Source organism: Hemiscyllium ocellatum, chromosome 1, assembly GCF_020745735.1.
Source record: "Hemiscyllium ocellatum isolate sHemOce1 chromosome 1, sHemOce1.pat.X.cur, whole genome shotgun sequence".
In the NCBI taxonomy this organism is placed as follows: Eukaryota; Metazoa; Chordata; class Chondrichthyes; order Orectolobiformes; family Hemiscylliidae; genus Hemiscyllium; species Hemiscyllium ocellatum.
Window position 1 is genome coordinate 30363745 of NC_083401.1, and position 22419 is coordinate 30386163.

A 22419-nucleotide genomic window follows, 5' to 3' on the forward strand; every position below is an offset into this window, starting at 1 on the left:
AGATCCAACCTTCCAATTCCACTCTGCCTTAATGAACTGTCCTACCTGTCCATCTTCTTTTCCCATCTGTCCATTCCACCCTCCACTCCGACCTATCATCTTCACCCCAACTTCATTTACCTATTCGCATTCCCAGATATCTTCCCCACCCTCCCTGCCCATTTGTCACTCAGCCCTCTTTGGGCCACCCCCTCATTCCTAATGAAGAGCATATGCCTGAAGCGTCGACTCTCTCGCTCCTCGGATGCTGCCTGACCTGCTGTGCTTTTCCATGACTACACTTTTCGTCTGAAACCTGGTCCTCCAAATCATTTTCAAGACCTGACATTCCTTTTCAGTGTTCTTCACTGTTGTTTGTTAAAGCAATGGGGGAATCTCTAGTTGCAAATGGACTCGAGTCAGGACGCATGTGGGGACGGTGTTTTCATCAGCAACAAGTGGATACATTCAGTGGGCGGGGTCATGCGCGGGTTGTGGGCGGGGTCATGCGCGGGTTGTGGGCGGGGTCATGCGCGGGGCCAAGACCCGACGTGAGACATAGTCCGAGCCGGGGGGGCGGAGTCATGGCCGGCCAGTGGGCGGGACTCAGTCCGGGCCGGGGGCGGAGCCGTGACCGCACTGGGGGCGTGACACGGTCCGACGACTTGCGCAGGCGCATTAGTGTCGCTGGTCACTTGCCACCATGGAGATGAGCACCCCCATACCGCAGCTAGTGGAGAGTTTTAGAAAGCAAAGGGCCGACTATTCATGTAATAGTCTGGCAGGGGGTGACAGTAGTAATAACAGGGAGATTAATAGATCCGTGCAAACGAACCAAGAAGGTGAGTTCAGCTCCAACAGCCAGTGCAACCACAACAGAGAAAAAAAATAATACTTTAAAGGAGAAACTATAGCCGCTGAACAAACCTCGTGGTGAGGCGGAGCGGCCTAGTGTTTCTGTTCCTCTCCCCTGGAGCGAGGCCTCTGTTTGCAGCCTGTTGTCTCCCCGACTCTTAACTTGTTTGTTTCCCTGGGATTGTGGAGGGAATCGAGGTGATTAATTAAATAAGTTTATCATTCTTCGCCCTTGCCGATCCCAAAAATATAAGCAATAATTTTACAAACTTAATTAAATTTTCCGTGGCCTGGGCACAATCTGGATTTGTTAAACAAAAAAGAAAACTCTCTATTTTCTGACTCAAACCAGAAGGGTGGGCGAAGGACATGACAGAAAATTGTGAAATTCAGTTTTAATTTGAGAGGTGAAATGTTTGAAGAATTGATAAAACAGTTTTATATACACGATGTGATTTTATATACACATCTTACTCAATTTGACAATTCATGAAAAATTAAAGTCACATCTTGAATTTTAAAAATGTGCTATGCTTAAAAAATCGACCTCTGAATCTTGTATTGTATTTTTTATGGTCCTCAGAGAAAGAATGGCTAAATTGAGGCCACTTTTTTAACGGGACCATAAAAAACACTCTTCAAGATTAAAAGTTCTACCTATTATGAAAAGTGCTGTTTTATTAGCACAAACTGTTGTAGTAATAATGTAAATTATTATATGGCAAAGCATTGTTTTATTATCTAGAAATATACATGTAAATGAACTTGTAGCTGGAATACATTTATAAAAAGCATAAGCAATATTTCAGACATTTATACATTTTTATGAAGAATACCGTTTCTACATTCAAATCACTTCTGGTTTCTTTGCCTGTTCAGTGTCAGGAGGAGTAAACTTTGAGGAGGATGAAAATCTTAAGGTCTAATCTATCAATTCAACTAGATTCAAAAACAGAGCTGGCATGTAACATCCTTCAGTAACCTATCACTATTTCCTTTTGATGTCTTTCACTTCAGGATCTTTCATTTTACAGTCTTCACTAGGCTGGTTACATTTTAGTATTTGAAGTTATTTTATGTATTAGTAACAGACTTGTTAATGCATTCATTCTCTTAATCTAACAGGTATTTTGCAATAAGGTGTTAGGGAACAACATTTTCCTTATTTTCAAATGAATGCGTTAACCTATTTGTTGCTAATTTGTCAGCATAGTCTCAACCATGAAGACTAAGCAGACAAAATGTACCTAACAAGAGCCAAGGCCATCAGGTTGAAGTACACATTAGGGTTAGTGAAACTTGCATAAACATTTAGAAATCTATATTGAAGATCTTGAAAAATTCTCATTTTAATTCATCTACTACACCTTCTGCACAAATAACTTGTGTTGCTGAAAAAGACATTGTCGAAGCTTTTTATCTTGCACTCACCAAAACAGATACAACAGTACCAGATTTAGAAGTGAGGAAGAATTTTGTCTGTCTAAGAAACAAGATGCTGTTTGGTTGGCAAACCGATTATCAAATGGCACCCTTTTCTGATGCAGTATAAAATGTTGTTCACTTTGAAATTTGGTATTCAGACATCTGAATGATTTCAAAATGAAAAGCTTTGACAACATGTCTCTTTTTGCACAATGCACAGATAATTTTGATGCTTATGTATGTATTTTACCAGCATTAACTTGTGTTCACTTTATCCAGTGGCAAGAGAAATAATTGCATATAGTTTTTGACCACTTCCAACTTACACATCTGTCAAGCCATATAGAGGCCTTCCTATTTGTCCAATTACTATTACAGGCAAAGTAACATTTAAAAGGAAAGGCTTGCTGTCTGTGAAATTGACTTCCTTGTGATGATCTGACTTTGTAAGAGAATAGTTACTTCAAACAGAGACCACCAAGTTAGGTATGCGAGCCATAATCTAAGAAAACTGTCAGCCTTCCAGAAGAATTGCACACTACTGTGAATATTATATGTCTCTGTCAGTGAGTGAACATGGAACCTCCCTCATTTCTTTTTATGCAATACATCATTGGACAAGCAAGCAAAAGTCCCAGATTAACACTATGGAGTTAATGCTTCAAATCCCTACCATAGCTGGTTGAATTTGAGTGAATTAATTAAAATTAGGATTTCAAGTTAGTCTTATTAATAGTCACTGTGAAACTATGATTGAGTTGTAAAAACTCATCTGGTTTGCTAGTATCCTTTAGGGAAGAAAATCTGCCATATTTACCTAATCCAGTCAATATATCCTTCCAGGAGGAGAAAGTGAGGACTGCAGATGCTGGAGATCAGAGCTTAAAAATGTGTTGCTGGAAAAGCGCAGCAGGTCAGGCAGTATCAAAGGAGCAGGAGAATCGACATTTTGGGCTGAAGAAGAGCTTATGCCCCGAAACGTCGATTCTCCTGCTCCTTTGATACTGCCTGACCTGCTGCGCTTTTCCAGCAACACATTTTTAAGCAATATAACCTTCCAGATGTGCAGCAATATGGTTAATTCTCAAGTGTCCTATGAAATGACAAGCCACTCGGTTTAAGGGTAATTCAGATGGGCAGCAAATGCTCACCTTACAATCAGCACCCACATCTGATGAACAAAAAAAATTCAGAATTGGATAAACATTTTAATTTCATGTTCCAATCAACAATGTTTTATAAAATACTCTGAATGTTAACTAGTCCAAAGAGCCCTGGATGTCAAAGGGCATACAGTGTCAGGAGTCTAATAAAAAAGGCTATGATTGATATACCGAGGGCTCAAGACAGCAAATGCCCTAAAGAGTATAGAAAGTGCAGGGGGTCACTTACAAAAGAAGTTAAGAGAGGACGTGAAAGAACAATGGCAAGCATCTTTAAGGAAAATTCAAAGGTGATTAAGGGCAAGAGAATAACTAGGGAAAGAGAGGGGCCCATTCATGACTCAAAAGTGTCAATCTGTTGGTGGAGCTACAAGATATAACTGAGGTTTTAAATGAATACTTTGCATCTGTTTTCACGTAGAGAAGGATAATGTCGATATAGAAATCAGGGAGGGGGACTGTAATCTACTTAAACAAATTGGTTCTGAGATATAGCAGGCATGATTGTGGATAAATCCCCAGGCCCAAATGAAATGGCTACTATGGGAGGCAAGAGAGGAGATTTCAGGTGCGTTGACATTGATTTTTAAAAATAAAAATCACACAACACTGAGTTATAGTCCAACAGGTTTATTTGGAAGTATTAGCTTGAGGAGCGCTGCTCCTTCATCAGGTAGCTGTGGAGGAGGATCATAACACACGGAAATGAATACAGCAAATGAATACAATGTCATGCAACTGAAACACTATATTGAACAAACCTAGATTGCTGTTAAGTCTCTCTCACAGGCTTATATTCTGTCACACTCACGTATACACTCTACCAAACATGTGCAAACACACACTCTCGCGCACTCATACTCTAACTCTGTCTCTGTCATGTCCGCACAAACACACACAAATCTATGGGGTGAATTTGCATTTGTGCAGTTGTATTTGCAGACACATTCTGTTTTGCTCTAAAAGCATATAGTCAGCAGGCAGTCATTCCATGTAACATAAATTCCTATTTTGGAAATAGAACCAGTCTGACTCAAGATTGGGATACAGACAGACTTTAACCTCACATCTTTAATGCATTGTATGAGCTGAGATGTCACCTTCTTTTATAAAACCTTAAGTTATCTCCAGAATGTGATTTAAAAGAATTTCTAGGATTTACACATTAATGAACTAAAACCTGCAACCCATTCTAAAAGATGAAAGACTTAACAGCAATCTAGGTACGTTCAATATATTGTTTCAGTTGCATGACAATGTAGTCTTTTTGCTATAAAGTCTGTGTCTTATGATCCTGCTCACAGCCACCTGATGAAGGAGCAGCGCTCTGAAAGCTAGTGCTTTCAAGTAAACCTGTTGGACGATAACCTGGTGTTATGTGATTTTTAACTTTGTCCACCCCAGTCCAACACTGACACCCTCCACAACATTGATTTTCAATTCCTCTCTGGCCATAGGAAGATTGTCAGAAGAATGGAAGCAATACTGTTATTACCGATGAATACAGTTATTCAAGAAGGGTAGTAGGGCTAAAACAGGAAACTAGAGGGCATTAAGTCTAATATCAGCAGGAGGGAAACTATTGGTAAAAATTCAGAGAGATGGAATTGTGGTGCGACAAGGATTAATTAAGGGCAGTCACCATAACTTTGTCAAGGAAACATCATGTGTAATGAATATGATTGAATTTTTCAAGTAGATGACTAGTTTGTACAGTCTGTGTGGACTTCTGTAGGACTTTTGACAAGATCTCACATGGCAGACTGGTTAAGTTAAGAGCCCAGGAGATCCAAAGCATTTAGCAAATTAGATCAGTGACAAGGGTATGTTTATGACTGGAAGCTTGTGTCCAGTGACATATCACAGGGTTCCCTTGCTGCCTGTAGTGTACATTAATGATCTAGTTGTGATTTTGGGAGTGCAGTCAGTATTTCGCAGAAGACATGAAAATTGTGGTGTAACTATCGAGGAGTTACACTTTGACTATAGAAAGATATACACAGGCTGTTCAGATGGGCTGAACAGTACAAATGGAACTTAATCCATTTTGGGAAGACTAACAAAGTAAGGGTGTACATGTTAGACAGAGGTTCAGAGGGGCCTTGGTACACATGCCCATAAATCCTTGAAAGCAACAGGATAGGTAGATAAGAGTTAAGGAGATATGGAATACTTGCCTTTGTCAGTCAAGACATTGAGTATATGAGTGAGGGGAAAAAAAAACATTGGTCTCTTTCCATACTGTAGAAATTCTTTCATCCCATCAAGTGTGCACCGATCCTCCAAAGAGATCTCATCCAGATCCCTACCCTATCGCCGTAACCCTACATTCCAGCATGGCTAACTACCTTAGACGTGGGAGGAAACCACGTTACAAAGTAGAAACAAGGACATGCAGACTCCACACAATCAGTCACTCTAGGCTGGAATTAAACCAGGGTTCCAAGTGCTGTGAGACAGCAGTGCTAACCACTGATCCACTATGGTGCAAGTTTATGATGAAGCTGTATATCATATTAATTAAGTCACACCATAGGAAGGATGTGATATCATTAGAGATAGTGTGCAGGAATTTCACCCGAATGTTATCTGGACCAGAGTATTCAGATATGCTAAGAGACTAGATAGAGTGGGGTTGTTTTTCTTAGAGAAGACAAGGCTATGGGATTGAGATGTACAAAGTTATGAGGGGTGTAGCAAGGCCAGTAACCAGGGTCACAATTTTAAAGTAAGGAGCAGGTAGTTTAGAAGGGATTTGAAGTAAATGTTTTTCACACAGAGAGTGAACTAGAACTCACTGTATAAAAGGGTGGTAATGATAGGAACCCTCAAAACACTTAAGAAGTTAGAAAAGCTTTTGAAATGTCATAGAATACAAGGCTAATGGCTAAGTGCTGCAAAATAGGACAAGAATAGATCAATACTTGATGATAGGTGCAGATATAAAGGGATGAAGGATCTTTTTCTTTGCTGTAAAGAACTCTGTGACTCTGCTTTCACAAGGATTTGAGAAGAATGAAAATATTAACTTTTATCATTTCAAGTTCAATTTAAACATTTATCTAATTCTTTTCAAGCTAAGATAGGGATCTTGATATGAGGGGGATGAGCTTCACTCTGTCATTCTATTGCTTAATATTTTACAAACTTAGGTGACAATGCAAAATTCATAATTTTTACCATTACACATTTATACTTTGTGTATACAGTTTGATGGACTTACTTTTGAGTAGGGTACAGTTATGAGTTCTCCACCCAAATATGTACTGTTTAAAAATGGCTCTGCACAAAATAGCATTGTGTATTTTTAAAATTCATTTGTGGGACATGGGTTTCATTTTACCTGTCCCAAGATGCACTTGAGAAGCTGGTCATGAGCTGCCTTCTTGAACTGCTGTTTAAAAACAACCATGAAGTACAGATGAAAGATGGTGTTTGACGTGTCCTTTCAGTATTGTCATCAGTGATTGATGTAGTTGCATATTTGAGCCGTAATATTATAATGTACATAATTTTAAGCACACCTCATGCTTTCTTCCTATTTCATAATAATGGCAGAGAATGCAATGGACATAATTGGGAAGAAAGGAAAACATTAGAGAAAAGATTAGCGAACTGAGGGCACAATCAGTTGTTTTAAAAATAGAATTATGCTATGTCATTGGATCGGTAATCCAGGGAGTAATCTAGTGAATGTAAGTTTGTTGAACATTATCACAATTTGATCATTCAAATTTATTGTGAAAACACATAACCAGAAATAAAAAACTAATGTTAGTAAAAGAGACCGTGAAGCTGTCAGATTGTTGGAAATGCCTGACTGGATTATTAATGTCCTTTAGTGAAGAATAATGGCCAGCCTGGCCTGGATCTGTGACTGCCATCCTCCACCAATATGGTTCAAGAAGAAAACTACTGCCACTCTGAGGGCAATTAGGAAGGAGTAATAAGTACTGACTGCCAGCAATGTCTATATTCCGTGAATTAATTGTCTTCAAAGTAGAGAGCAACTTGGTAAAACAGATGACACTGGAGGGCAAGATTAGGGCAGTGACTGAAGAAAAACATCCACCAGTTGTGGAATGGAGAGTATATGCAGAAATGTAATGCATGGCAATTGCGAATGTAAGGTAGGCCAGGCTAGGGGAATTTGAAAACATTGGATTCTTCTTCAGCAAAGTCATCCTTGACTGGTGCTGAATAAGAGCAAACTTTTCACCTTTCACTCATCAAGACAAATATAGGAATGCCAGATTTCAAATAAACTCAACAAACTGTAGGAGAAAGGAGGCTGATTTGGTCGGCAGGTTGATTGGCTGAGGCATTGCCATAGAAAAGCTGATAGCCCAGAGCACTCGGCTAATACAAAAAAGATGCAAAGTTTTATCGTAGTCCTGACCATCCGTTCAAATTCTGTCTACTATGTAATTTTGAAAAAAATTATCTATTTTTCTAATTGATCTATTCAGCGAAGTTATTACACACTTGGTTTGCAAGCGGGACCTGAACCTGGGCCTCCCTGAGGACTCAATCTCTGAGCCCATCCTACCAAACAATTGAGCAAAATCGTGTATTAATTTCAGGTAGGATTCCAGGCCTTCTGGACATACATTTTTCCAATTGGCATAGCTAATTGAATCAAATAGCATTATCCTTTAATAGTTTGTGATAGAATACAAGCCATATTGTACCAGCCTGCATCTGAAACACCCAGAGCAAAATGTCGAGTGTTAGATGTGATTGCATGATTGGGCAGCATGGAACAATGCTGAAACACCCTGAGTGTGCTCGTAGCTATATAAACAAACAATTTAAAATAATCGTTTTAGCTGATAAAGTTCATTTACGTGTGCTCTATGCAACATTCGTATGGGCACAGTGATCTAATTTCTGGAAGCAAAAGGAACAGGAGACAGTCGCATAGTAGGACTAGTAAAATAGAACCCCAAGCTAATATTCTGGGTTCGTGAGTTCAAATTCAACCAGAACTCCTGAAATTTGTGTTCAAAAGAAAAAATCTGGAATGAAAAGCTGGCCAAATGATGACCATTTAACCATGGTCGTTTGTTGTAAAACGTCCATCTGGTTCACTAATGATTTGTCGGGATGCAATTCTGTCATTCTTACCTGGTCTGGCCTAAGTTTGACTTCAGATTCTCAGCAATGTGGTTGACTATCAGGGAGGGATGGGCAATAAATGCTGACTTAGCCAGTGACAACTCACATCTCATAAGTCCGGCACTTATTTTGAATTACCTGGGCACCAAGGGAGCCTATAGTTCTCTGTTCCTGCACCATAATTTGATGCGATTGTTTGAAGTTTGAATGTGGAAGTATACAAATGGGGTAGTCTCCATCTGAACCGTGCTGGGACCAGTGTGCTTAACAACCACATAACTCAAAAAAAAAGTTAACTCTCTGCTTTCTCTCCACAGTGTGCAAACAGGCCCTTCAACCCAACAAGTCCACACCAACCCTCCAAAGAGCAACCCACCCAGACCCATTCCCTGACATTTACCCCTGACTAATGCATCTAACACTACAGGCAACTTAGCATGGCCAATTCACCTGACCTGCACATCTTTGGACTGTGGGAGGAAACGGGGAGAATGTGCAAACTCCACACAAAGTAGAAAGGATTTTAAACTGAACAGTGGGGGTAAGAGATCATCTTTAGGAAGAAGTGGTAGAACAAGCAGAGTCAAAATTAAAGACAAAGGTATGTTACAGAAAATGATAAACCATGACAGGTTTATAATCTCCACACTTCCTTAAGTGTCAGAGTCGTACAGCATAAAAACAGACCCTTCGAATGAAATGTTGATGCAGATCAGGTATTTGAATTAATCTAGTTCCATTTGCCAGTATTTGAACCATGTCCCTCTAAACCCATCTATTCATGTGCCCATTTAGATGCTGTTTAAATGTTGTAATTGTACCAGCCTCCACCACTTCCTGTGGCAGCTCATTCTCCAAACACACCACCCTCTGAGTGAAAAGGGACCCATAGGTCCCTTTTATATCTTTCCCCTCTCACCTTAAATTTATGCTCTGTAGTTTTGGACTCCCCTACCCTGGGAAAAAGACTCTGGCTATTCACCCTATCCAAGCACTTCATGATTTTTTAAGCCTCTATATATACCTCTATTTTATAAACCTCTATAATGTCACCCCTCAGTCTTCGATGCTCCAGGGAAAATAGCCAGTTAACAGATAAGAGCAAAATTTACAAAGAGAGTAAAAAGATAAAACTAAATGTTCTGCATCTGAATGTAAGTAGCTTTGGAAACATAACTGACAAACTGAGAGTGCAAACAGAACTGAATAAGTATGATCTTGTAGCCATCACAGAGACATGGCTGCAGGATGACATGGATAGGGACCTGAGACTTGAAGGGCATGGACATTTAGGAAGGACAGGAAAAGATAGTGTGGTGGTTTCAGCACAAAGAGATCGATTAATTAAGTTCAGGAAGCCAGATGCGGAAATAGTTTGTGTAAAAATGAAAGATTATAAAGGCAAGGTGTCACTTGTGGGATTGGTATACAGGGCCTTAAATTTTGTGGATAATAAAATCCTACATATATTTGTTGCTTCTGACAACAGCAAAAATTCAAATTTTAAATCCTCATACAGGGCCTTAAATTCTAAACATGTAGTAGAATGGAGCATAAAGTAAGAATAATGAGAGCTTATTAGAAAGACACAGTGATAATCGTGGGAGATTTTAATCCACATGTCGACTGGCAATGTCATTAAGCAAAAGGTGATAAAGTTTGGCGCTGGAAAAACACACAGCAGGTCAGGCAGTATCTGAGGAGCAAGAGAGTCGATCTTTCAGGCATAACCCTTTCTCAGGGTCCTGACCTGCTGTGCTTTTTCCAGTGCCACACTTTATCGACTCTGACTTTTCCAACATCTGCAGTCTTCAATAACTCAAAGTCATGAAGCAAAGGTTGTTTAGATGAGTTCATAAATATTTTAGTAATTGTTTTCTAGAACCATATGTTCTGGAGCTGACCAAAGAGCAAACTGTACTAAACCTGGTATTGTTCAGTGAGATATCCCAAAATGAAGCCCCTAAGTTGCATTGACCCTGTGGGCGGAACAGTGGCTCAGTGGTCAGCACTGCTGCCTCACAGCACCAGGGTCCCAGGTTCGATTCCAGCCTCAGGCAACTGTCTGTGTGGAGTTTTCACATTCTTCCTCCGGGTGCTCCGGTTTCCTCCCACAGTCGAAAGATATGCAGGTCAGGTGAATTGGCCATGCTAAATAGCCCATTGTGTTAGGTGCATTAGTCAGAGGGAAATGGGTCTTGGGTGGGTTATTCTTCGAAGGGTTGGTATGGACTTGTTGGGCCAAAGGGCCTGTTTCCACACTGTAGGGAATCTATTCTAATCTAATATGATTGGATTTTGCTTTCAGTGTGAGGGAGTGAGGACCAAGTACAAGACAATTTTTAAAAAATTAAATGATCAGAATACATGCATGAAATTGATTCTGGCTAAAGTGAATTAGCAAATGGACTGAAAGGACAGCTATGCACTAGCAAACACGAGAAATGATTTTCTTACTGAGTACTGAGGACAGATACATTCCAATGAGTAATAAAAATTCCAAAGATTTGGACCCTTGCCTATGGTTAACTCAATGTTAGTTGTACTATGAAGCTAAAAAAAATGCATATACAGAAATTGCTGGAGAAACTCAGGTCTGGCAGCTTATGTGCAGGGAAAGGAGAATGAATGAAAGGAGAATGACCCTTTTTAACTATTAATATCTAGAAAAAGGTGCTACATTTGCTGCTGACAGGGGACTGGGGATGCAGAGCAAGCAAATAGGTGGAGAAGAAGCCCAGAAAGAGAGAGAAAGACCGTTAGGCTGACAGGGATGATTAGTGGTAAGCCAGGGAGAAAGAAAAACTTGTAATGGGGGCCATAAGGAGGCGAAAATGGATTAGCTGTGCTGAAAGCAGCCCATTCATGACAGGGCCAGGTGAAGGAAGGTGTTCAGATTCTAAAATGATTAAACTGGATATAAAATGGTACATATGCTGAAATCAGGGAGGGCAAAGATGAAATGATAGGTGGAAATTGGGTTCAATATCGAGTTCAATAATTTTAGGTCCTGAACACCATCTTCCATGTTCTCTACTCACTTCCAAGCCCCAGGCCCTGTCATCACATTGGCTGCTTTCAGTACATCCAATCCATTTTCACCAATTAATGGTTCCCATTAGCATCTTTCCTTTCTCCCTGGCTCACCATTATCCAGCCCTTTGTCTCTTTCTCTGGGCTCCATCTCCACGTAGCATTCACTCCTTCTCCTTCCCACACACCCCCTGTCTTCAACATATATACCACCTTTTCCGAGCTATAAACAGTTCTGAAGAAGAGTTACTTGATCCAAAACATTGACTCTACTTTCTGACAACATGTGCTCCCAAACCTACTGAATTTCAAAGCAATTTCTATTTTTGTTTTGGATTTCCAGTATCTGCAGTTCTGTGTTTTTTGTTTAGAAGCAGCATATAATTACCCAAAGCCAACATATTTTAAAAAACAGGGAGGAATAACTGAAACATTAATGAGGAGCGAGAATACAAGACAAAGCTAGCCAGTACCAAACTATACTGGTGTTCAGTAAAGAAGAAAAGAAATGACATTGTGAGGGTTGTTCATGCAGAAAGTGAGATTGGAGAGTTAATAATGGAAGATATGAAAATTACAGATTAACTGAGTAGCTAATTTGCATCAGATCTCACTATAGAGGAAACAAATACAAATTGCTGGAAAATGTCAGCTGGTCTGGGAGCATCTGTGAAGTGAAATTAGAGTTAATGTTTTGGGGCCGGTGACCCTCACTATAGAGGACATTAGTAACACTCCAGAAGTTTGGATAAATCGGGAAATGGAAGGGAATGAGTAACTTGAGAGGAGAATCACACTTACCAGAAAACAAAGTAGAATAAATTGTTGGAGCTGCAGGCTGGCAGGTGACCACATCATAATAGAGTTAAACCTAGGGCTTTAAAAGAAATGACTAATGAGATGATTGGTTTTAATTTACCAAAACCCCCTTGTACTGAGGATGGTCCAATGAGACTGGAAGATAGTAATACAGCACCTTTATTCAAAAAGAAGGGAGACAGAAGGCAGGAAACAGCAGACCAATTAGCATAGTATTTATAATCTGGAAAATGTTTGAAGCTATTATTAAAAACTTATAACTTGGATAAGTTCAAGATAATCAGGGCATGTCAATGTTGTTTTTTGAAAGGGAAATCATATTTGGAGTTCATTGAGGAGGTAACCTGTGCTGCGGATAAGTAGATATACTGTATTTAGATTTCCAGAAGGCATTTGAAAAGATGTCATGTCAAAAAAAAACTTCAGAGATGATTTACCAAACAAATACACAAATGAACAGGTTGTCATATGAAGAAAAGTTGGACATGATTGGCTTCTATCTGCTGGATTTTATAAGGACAAGAGGCAACTTGATTGCAACATACAAGGCTCTTGGGGGGTCTTGACAGGGTACGTATGAATTCCTTTAAATGTAAAATTTAGAACTGTGGGTCACTGATTAAAGATTACGGACCACCCATTCCAAACAGAGGAATAAGGAAAAAGAAGTCTCAAAAGGTCATGAGTCTTTGTTCTTGAAATCTGTTCTGGAAATTGTGGTAACAGCAGCGTCCTTGAATAGTTACTTGGCAGAGGTATTCTTATTAAGCAAGGGAATGAAAGACTAGCATGGTGATTGAATGGTGGAGTAGGTTGCAGGAGCTGAATAGCCCGTATCTTCTCCTGATTCTTATGTGGGCATGTTGGCATTCCTGCATTTGTCCTGAAGAGACAAGACAAAAATTCTCTTTTCAGTGATATTCAAATTCTAAGTAAATATTGTCCTTATATAAAAGTATTGTACAGGAATGTATGTATGAGCCAAGTAGTTGACCTGCATACTAGTCTGTAAAAGTCAATAGTAGACTAGGTGAAGCAGCTTTTCAGAGTATTTCCTTATTCTAGATTATTGTAATATGTTTTGCCATCATTGAATCTCAGAATAAAGAGATGCCCATTTAAGTCAAACATGGCACTTCTCTCAGAGGGTTGTGAATCCATGGAATTTTTTACCACAGAGGGCTGTTAGGCTGGGTCATTACATATGTTCAAGACTAAGATAGACTTTTGATCAATCAGGAATTTGAGTGTTATGGGACAAAGCAGGAAAGTGGAGATCAGCCATAATCTCATTGAACGGCAGAACAGAATCGATGGGCTGAAAGGTCTACTTCTGCTGTTATGGTCTATTGAGAATGATGCAAAGGAGGTTGCACAATTACCTTTTAGAATTTTTAATTACTTGAAAGGTGTTGATCCCATAAACAGTTTATAAAAGTCTCTTTCTGATAACAGTAACAATAAAATCTAGACTACACAAAGGAGGAATGAGAATTTTTAAAAATAACTTTGTGAAACCATAGTAAATAATGGATTTTACATGGGAAATGGAAAAATAAACAACTGAAGTATATGCAAAGGTAGGGAATGGAATCAAGTTACTAATTCTTTTAAGCACAGGCCTATTGGGCCAGTGGCTCTTTCCTGTTATGTTCTGTGAAACCCAGATTAGATTACTTACAGTGTGGAAACAGGCCCTTCGGCCCAACAAGTCCACACCAACCCTCTGAAGAGCAACCCACCCAAACCCGTTCCCCGAACACTACGGGAAATTTAGCATGGCTAATTCACCTAACCTGCACATTTTTGGACTGTGGGAGGAAACTGGAGCACCTGGAGGAAACCCACGCAAACACGGGGAGAATGTGCAAAACTTCACACAGACAGCTGCCTGAGGTGTGAATTGAACCCGGGTCTCTGGCGCTGTGAGGCAGCAGTGCTAACCACTGTGCCACCTGAAAATTGTGAGCCAGAGCTTCTGATATTTAAGTTAATTTGTACATTATAATACATAAAAGGTTCATGTTATTTTTCTAATCTCAGCAAAATGGATAGTGAAAGTGCCTCCTCAATGAATGGCTAAGTAGCTGACAACTTAATATGCCATGCAACACAATCACTGAACTTTAAGAATCTGAGGCTAAGTACAGATTCTTTCTAGCTGAAATGCTTGTGCATTGAGTGAGACTAATTATAGAGTTTATTAGTATATACTTATTGGTCCTTCCATTATACTAGGTTTCAAAAACCTACATGTCCCTCAGTATCTTGCAGCATTATCTTTGCATCAGAATTGTGTACACGGTTGTATAGCATTATTTTACTTTGGATTTTTGTGAAGATCTAAGTATAACTATTAATTATAGACAGATAACTATGAGTATTTGTGGTTGCTGATAAATGCTGGAAATATATTTTGGGGTCTTGCGTTATAGAATCATAAAACCAAAAAGTAGAAATATGAGAAAGTCTATCAAAAATGAAGGAACACCGTAGAGGGAAGAAATTAAAAAGATAAATCACATATAACTATGTCTGAATACCATTTTTATCTGTTTGAAGATTTGAGGTCAGATTGTAAAATTTAAAACCTGTTTGGTCAGTGGAATATATTACATACTTTTCTCCATTATGGCAAATTGATGTATTGTTAACTACAAAAAAAATTGCTTTGTTCATATCTGCAAACATAAATCATGATTTGTTTTCATCACACTAATGTTTATATTGCAGTCAAATTTGCATCAGTTTTTAAAATTTGCCAGTTGTAATGTGCGAAATGCTCTAGCAGAAAAAAGAAAGGCACTGGAATCAGAATACTTGCTATCTTCTAAGTGGCATTACCGAGTAGCATAAAGAAACAAAGACAGGCATCTACAATGTCGAGAGAATCTTTGTATCCCAGAAAATCATACAGTGAGAATGCAACCTCTTGAATCACTTCAATTACACTTAAAAAAACACATTGTGACCTTTGTCTCAAAAGCAACTAAATTAAGTGACTTCACCCAGAATTTACTTCATATTAATATTGGCTTTAGCTTAACATGTTCTGCATATTCTGATCAACCAAGATATCACATGGTTTAGTGCAACATCCACTCTTGTTTCTGCAAAGTTAGTACACTGGCATATGTTAACCGTAAGCAAACTTATTTTCCACATCATGCAGTAAAAACCCAACCACTTCAGCTATTTATGGCAGCATGAAGTACCTTAATTGATTTCGGAGTCGGTCAAATGCATGTTCAAGGTTTATGTAAAGATTTGTAGCTCAGGTGCTGGCTGTCGTAGTTGTAGGTATGAACTGAGAAATTGATTTGCAGACATTTTGTCCTCTGTCTAGGTGACATCTTCAGTGCTTGGAACCTCCTGTGAAGCGCTGCTCTACTGTCTTTTCTGGAATTTATTTGGTTCCGTTCCTGCTACTTCCTTGTCAGTTCCAGTTGTTTGTTGTAGTGACTGATATATTAGGTCGAGGACTATGTGCTTGTTGATGGAGTGTGTGGATGAGTGCCATGCTTCTGGAAATTCTCTGGCTGTCCTCTGTGTAGCTTGTCCGATGATCATTGTGCTGTTCCAGTCGAATTTGTGGTCCTTGTCATCTGTGTGTATGGTTACTAGGGACAGCTGGTCATGGCATTTAGTGACTAGCTGGTGTTTGTGGATGCAGATTGCTAGTTGTCTGCCTGTTTGTCCTATATAGTGTTTCATGCTGTCTTTGCGTGGAATCTTGTAAATTATATTTGTTTTGCACATGATGGGTATAGGGTCTTTTGTCCTGGTGAGTCGTTGTCTGAGCATGGCTGTCAGTTTATGGGCTGTCATGAATCCCAGTGGACGGAGAAGTCTGGCAGTCAGTTTCGAGACATTTTTTATGTAAGGTAGTGAGTGTTGCTAGTGAGTTAGGTTGGGGCATGTCCTCATTGCTTTGTTTGTCTGTTAGGCATCTGCAGATGAAGTTGCAGAGATATCCATTTTTGGCGAAAACTCTGTAGAGGAGTTCTTCTTTTCTCCATAGGTCAGGAGTGCTGCAGGATGTTGTAGCCCTTTAGAACAGGATCTTAATGCACCTTCTCTTGTATGTGTTCAGGTGGTTACTGTTGTTGTGTCAGTGTGGCTTTCCTGTACACTTTCGGGATGCATTCGTCGTCCTGTGTTTTTTCTACCATTACATCCAGCATGAAACACTATATAGGACAAACAGGCAGACAACTAGCAGTCCGCATCCACGAACACCAACAAGTCACTAAATGCCACGACCGGCTGTTCCTAGTAGCCACACACACAGATGACAAGGGCCACAAATTCGACTGGGACAACACAATGATCACAGGACAAGCCAAACAGAGGACAGCCAGAGAATTTCCAGAAGCATGGCACTCATCCACAGACTCCATCACTTCCCAGTTCAGCAAACACACCCACAGCTACAGCAAATGCATGTGCCCTGTAACCTTATTTTAATACTCCCCCAATGCTGGGAGTTTCAGTTTGCTGCTGGAAACTTACAAGCACTTCCAAATCTGCAAAGTTCTCTGCCCAGGCAGCATTAAATGCCAGTTATCCTGAGCCTGTGTTTACTTAACCTTTCTGGCCTTCAATGGCCATAGTTCTGTCTTTAAAGTGGAATAATATATTGTGCATTCACTAGTGTGACATTGCGGCCGTTATCAAGCAACTTATTAGCTTACTTGAGCTGTCATCACAGAAGATCCATCTTATATGAGTTTTGGTGTTAGAATTTAGGATCAAGGTGGAAAAAAACTTGTATTGACGTAGCACCATTCAGCATCTTAGGATGTCCTAAGGCACTTCACAGTTAATTTACGAACAAATGATTGCAGATTCTGGAATCTGAACTGAAGATAACAAATGCTGGAAATGACAGTGGGTCAGACATTATTATCCAAGGAGAGAGAACAAGTTAATGTTTTGAGTCCAGATGACTCTTCATCAGTGTGTGGAGGGGAACAGCATTTATGCTATATGGGCCGGGGGGGGGGGGAGAGGGCATTCACTTATTACTTTTGACTTGTCACTTTAGAAAACACATCAGCCAATTTGCACACAGCTATCTCCCAAAAGCTGAAATATGATAACGAGCAGAAGCTATTATTTTAATGTTGATCCAGAAATAAATATTCATCAGGACATCCAGGATAATTCCCCTCCCTTTCTTTAAAAATGTGCAGTGGGATCTGTTATGTCGGCATAAAATTGTAATGTCTTAGTTAACATCTCATTCAATAGAGGTCATATCCTGTACTGCAGTACTCCCTGGATGCTGCAGTCGGGTCTCAGCTAATTTTGTTAAATTGTACTCAAATTTATGAAGTTGTAAAGAACCCCATCATTCTGACTCAGGCAAGAATGCATCTGACTAAGCTATGGCTGACATGACAGCTCACAGAATCCATATTTACTATTATCTGTAATTGTCTTAGTTTTGTGGAGTTCGTATAATGGCTTTTATTTAACAAGTTTATAAGTTGTTTTCTGAACACGTTAACTCACCTGTTAGCCTGGCTCAGTGGCAGTGTTCACAATCTGAGATAGAAGGTTGATTACTCAGGTAATCACAGAAGATCCTGTGGCCTCTTTTCAGTGAAGAGCAAGGAGTTTTAGTAATACGTCCATATAAAGTCCTCAATTGCCTCATCAAAAAATATGATTTGCTATTTGACATAATATGTTTGGGGTACATTAATTTGTGGAAATATTTGGCTGCAATGTTTGAAATTATATGCATAATGATTATGCATCAAAAGTAAATACATTGCTGAGAATGATATATCAATTTTTTTCTTTATGTGAACTTCGTTTGTAAGTCTAATCAAAATGTTGTAATTATTAGAAAATTTAGATTTTCAGCTAGAAGCCCAATGTGTAAAACTGGAATTACATAACCAGATACAAATGAAAAATTAACCTTCCATTTACAAAAAATAAATTATGTCTCTTGTCACTTTTGGACTTAATTTAAAATTAGACCATAAGATGCGAAGCAGAACTAGGTCACTCGGCTTTGCCATTCGGTCATGAGTGAAATGTTTCTCCACTCCATTCTCCTGCCTTCTCCTATAAATTTTATACCCTTACTAATCAAGAACTTATTGAGTCCTGTCTTAAATGCACTCAATGGCTTGGTCTGCAATACCTCCTGTTCTCATTCCCGTGCAATGAATTCACAGATTCGCCATCCTCTGCCTGAAGAAATTCCCCTTGTGTTAGTTCTAAAGAGTTGTCCCTTCACTGAGGCTTTGCCCTTTGCATCATAGTCTGTCCTACTAGTGGAAACATCTTCTCCAAATCCACTCTATCCAGGCCTCTCAAAATTCTGTAAGTATCAATGAGGATCCCCTGCATCCATCTAAACTCCCCTTGAGTACAGACCCAGAGTCCTCAGCCACTCTTCATTCAACAAGCCTTTCATACCCAGGATCATTCTTGTAATACTCCTCTGGATCCCCTCCAGTGGCCAGCGCATCCTTTCTTAGATACGGCGCTCATACAATTCCAAATGCATTCTGACCAGGACCTTTTACAATCTCAGCAGTACGTTCCTGCTCTTGTATTCTAGCCCTCTTCAAATTAATGCTAACATTGCATTTGCCTTCTTAACTACCAACTGAACCTGCTTGTTAATTTTAAAGCAATCCTGAACTAGGACTCCAAAGTTCTTTCGTGCTTCAGATTTTCCCATTTGGAAAACAGTCTACACCTCTATTTTTCCTACCAAAATACATAACCTCACACTTCTCCATATTGTATTTCACCTGCCATTTCTTTAACCAATCTCCTAGCCTGTCCCAGACTTTTTGCAACCTCCTTGCTACCTCAACTCCACCTATCTTTATGTCATCTGCAAACTTGGCAACAGATCATTAATGTATAACGTGAATAGTATCGGTCCCATCATGAACCCCAGTAGAAGTCCACTAGTCATTGGCTGTCATCCTGAAAAAGACCCTTTTTTTCTGACTCTCTGCCTTCTGCCAGTCAACCAATCCTCTATTCTTGCCTTTAACACCATGTGCTGTTATCTTATTTAGCAGCCTCCTGTGCTGCACCTTGTCAAAAACCTTCTGTAAATCCATATGGATCATGTGCACTGGCTCCCCTTTGTCTCACTTGCTTGTTACCTCCTCAAAAACTTCTACCAGATTTGTCAGGTATGACCCGAGATGAAGTTGCGCTGACTCAGCCCTATTTTAGCCCCACCTTCGTCGCTCACAAGGCAGGGAATCTTTTGAATTTTGTACCCCAAAGGACTGTGATGGCTCAGTCATTAAATATGTTCAAGACTGAGATTGATTAATTTCTATGTATTAACCACATCAGCAGCAAAAGGGATAGTGCAGGAAAATGGTTTTGAATCATATATCCAAACAAGTTATTTGGTAAATTGGGGAATGAAGTTTATAGTCGCACAATGTAATAGAATTGAGTGTTAGGTGACAAATAATATTTCTTGTGAATAACTATATTAATGCAAGCTGTAACTTCAGAACAAAGAGACAGTGTTTCCTTTCTGATCTTTCATGGAATGGGGACAACACTGACACGTCCAGCATTTGTTGCTCATCCCTTATTGACCTGGAACTGGGAGAATGTTCAGCAATTTCAGAGGGTAATGCTGTGGTTCAAAGTCACATGTAGGACCAGGTAAGGATGGCAGATTTGCTCTCCTAAAGGACATTAATGAACCAGATGGATTTTTATCATAGTTAATGTATTCACATTTGTTCATTTAAATTCCATCACCGCGGGATTTGAGCCCATTTCCCCACAGCATGAGCCTGAGGCTCTGGATTGCAAGTTCAATGACATCACCACTCCTCCATCACCTCCCCTAATAGGAAGCCAGTGAATTGAGCAACCTCCAGTATGAGAATTTACCATTCGAAAGGAAAACAAATTTTCCTTTTTACAAGACAAAACCATGACTTGGTATTCATGATTTGGAAGTGTGGGGTTGGACCAGAATGTACAAAGTTAAAAATCACACAACACCAGGTTACAGTCCAACAGGTTTATTAATGCTTCCAAATAAACCTGTTGGACTGTAGCCTAGTGTTGTGTGATTTTTAACTTTATGACTTGGTATATTTGACATCCAGCAATTGAGATTGTATTTGCTTGAGGCTTTTCATTGAAAAAAAAGGTGATTACTTTTAAACATGTAATGCTTTTAGGAAAAAATGTAGTTTCTTCGCTGCGTCAAGATACCAAGTCTTTTGAGGATTGGAGAATAGCCAGTGTTGTTCATTTGGTCAAGAAGAGCAACATGGGCAATTACAGGCTGGTGAGCTTTATGTCAGTGGTAGGAATATTAATTTGCTTATATTTAGAAAAATATGGACTTATTAGCGATAGGCAGCGAGGGTTTGTGTGGGGAAGGTCATGTCTCACAAACTTGATTAAGTCTTTCGAGGAATAACATAGGTGGCCTAATTAGTAAGTTTGCAATAACAAAGGTTGAGGGTGCTGCTGATAGTAAGTAGATTGCAGAGGGTACAGCAGGATATAGATACCCTGGAGACTTGAGTGGAGAAATGGCAGATGCCAGACAAATGCAAGGTGGTGCATTTGGGAAATCTAATGCAGGAGAGTAGTATATAATAAATAGCAGAACCCTTAATAGCATTAACGCATTGGTTCACAGTTCCCTAAAAATGGCAACAAAGTGATTAAGTGGTCAAGAAGGCAAATCGCATGCTTGCCTTCATCATTCGGGAATTAGAGTATAAAAACTGACAAGTCGTGTTGCAGCTGTATAGAACTTTAGTTAGTTTGGAATACAGTGTATGGTTTTGGTTGCCACACTAAGAGAAAGATGAGCAGGCTTTGGGGAGGGTACAGAAACAGCTTATCAGGATGTTGCCTAGTTTGGAGGTATTAGCTATGAGCAAGAGATTGAACAAACTTGAATGTCAAGGGGATGAGGGGGTGACCTGAAAAAAGTTTACATAATTGAGAGGCATGTACAGTCAGTCTTTTTTCCCAGATTGGAATGTCAATTACTAGGGGACAAAAGGAAGTAAGTTTAAAGGAGGTGTGAGAGGCAAATGTTTTTACCCAGGGGTTTGTAAGTGCCTGGAATGCACTGGGCCGAAGGGCATGTTCCTCAGCTGTACTGTTCTTTGTTCTTAACTTGCTGGAAATAGTCACGTCGTATCCCTGGAGAGAGAAGAACAATAAATGTTTCAAGTCTGTGATTATTCATGTGTCAACTCTCTTTCTTAGTCCTGAAATGCTGCCTCACCTGAAGCATTCTGTTGTATTTCAATATTTTGAATTTTATTCGGAAACCACAATATTTTGCATTTTCTAACTAGTTTGCTGATTCCAGTGACTTTGTGCTTGTATTAATTTATTTTCAAACACTAGCCATCTACTGACCAATCTCCTTAAGTGGCTGTGTCCTCGCAAAAAATAGGCAGGACTTGATGGCAGTAAGATTGTGAAGGCGTGACTGTAACAGTTGGTTCTACAGTGCAATCTAACAAGAAATGATGTCAGGAGAAAATTACTGCAGATGCTGGAATCTGTACCGAAAATAAATGCTGAAAATCACAGGAGGTTAGGCAGCATCCATAGAGAGAGAACAAGCTAACGTTTTGAGTTTAGATGATTTTTCATCAGGGCTCTAGTATGTCATCAAGACTCAATGTTAGCTTGCTCACTCTCCATGGATGCTGCCTGACCCACTATAATTTTCAGCACTTTTTTGATTTTGGTCAAGATATGATGCTGTTTCTACAATGCATTTTCCTTTGAATGAGTTCTATAATACATTTTAGATGTGTGACTTTTTTATTTGTAAATACCAAGTACTGTATTTTTAAACTTCATATTCAGTATTACCAAGTAAAGAGATCTTACTTCTATGGTGAACTGGGTAGGAGTTGTGTCACAATATTTGGCTCCATGTTGTATCCTCAGGAGCATGAGGAGCATTGAGCATGTTAGTCACTGCTGCCAGCAATGAAAATATTCTACTATTTTGCAATATTTGTTATCT

At 39.5% G+C, this 22419-nt stretch overlaps 1 protein-coding gene across 1 annotated transcript in view; it reads left to right on the forward strand.

The window, feature by feature from the left end:
• The first annotated feature begins 690 nt into the window (after nt 1–690).
• The window catches only part of LOC132817946 (zinc finger matrin-type protein 1-like), a 100393-nt gene continuing 78664 nt past the window's right edge, over nt 691–22419 (forward strand). The window contains exon 1 of the mRNA XM_060828502.1: nt 691–821. The gene's annotated coding sequence lies outside the window, so the exon portion shown is untranslated. The remainder of the gene's footprint in view (nt 822–22419) is intronic.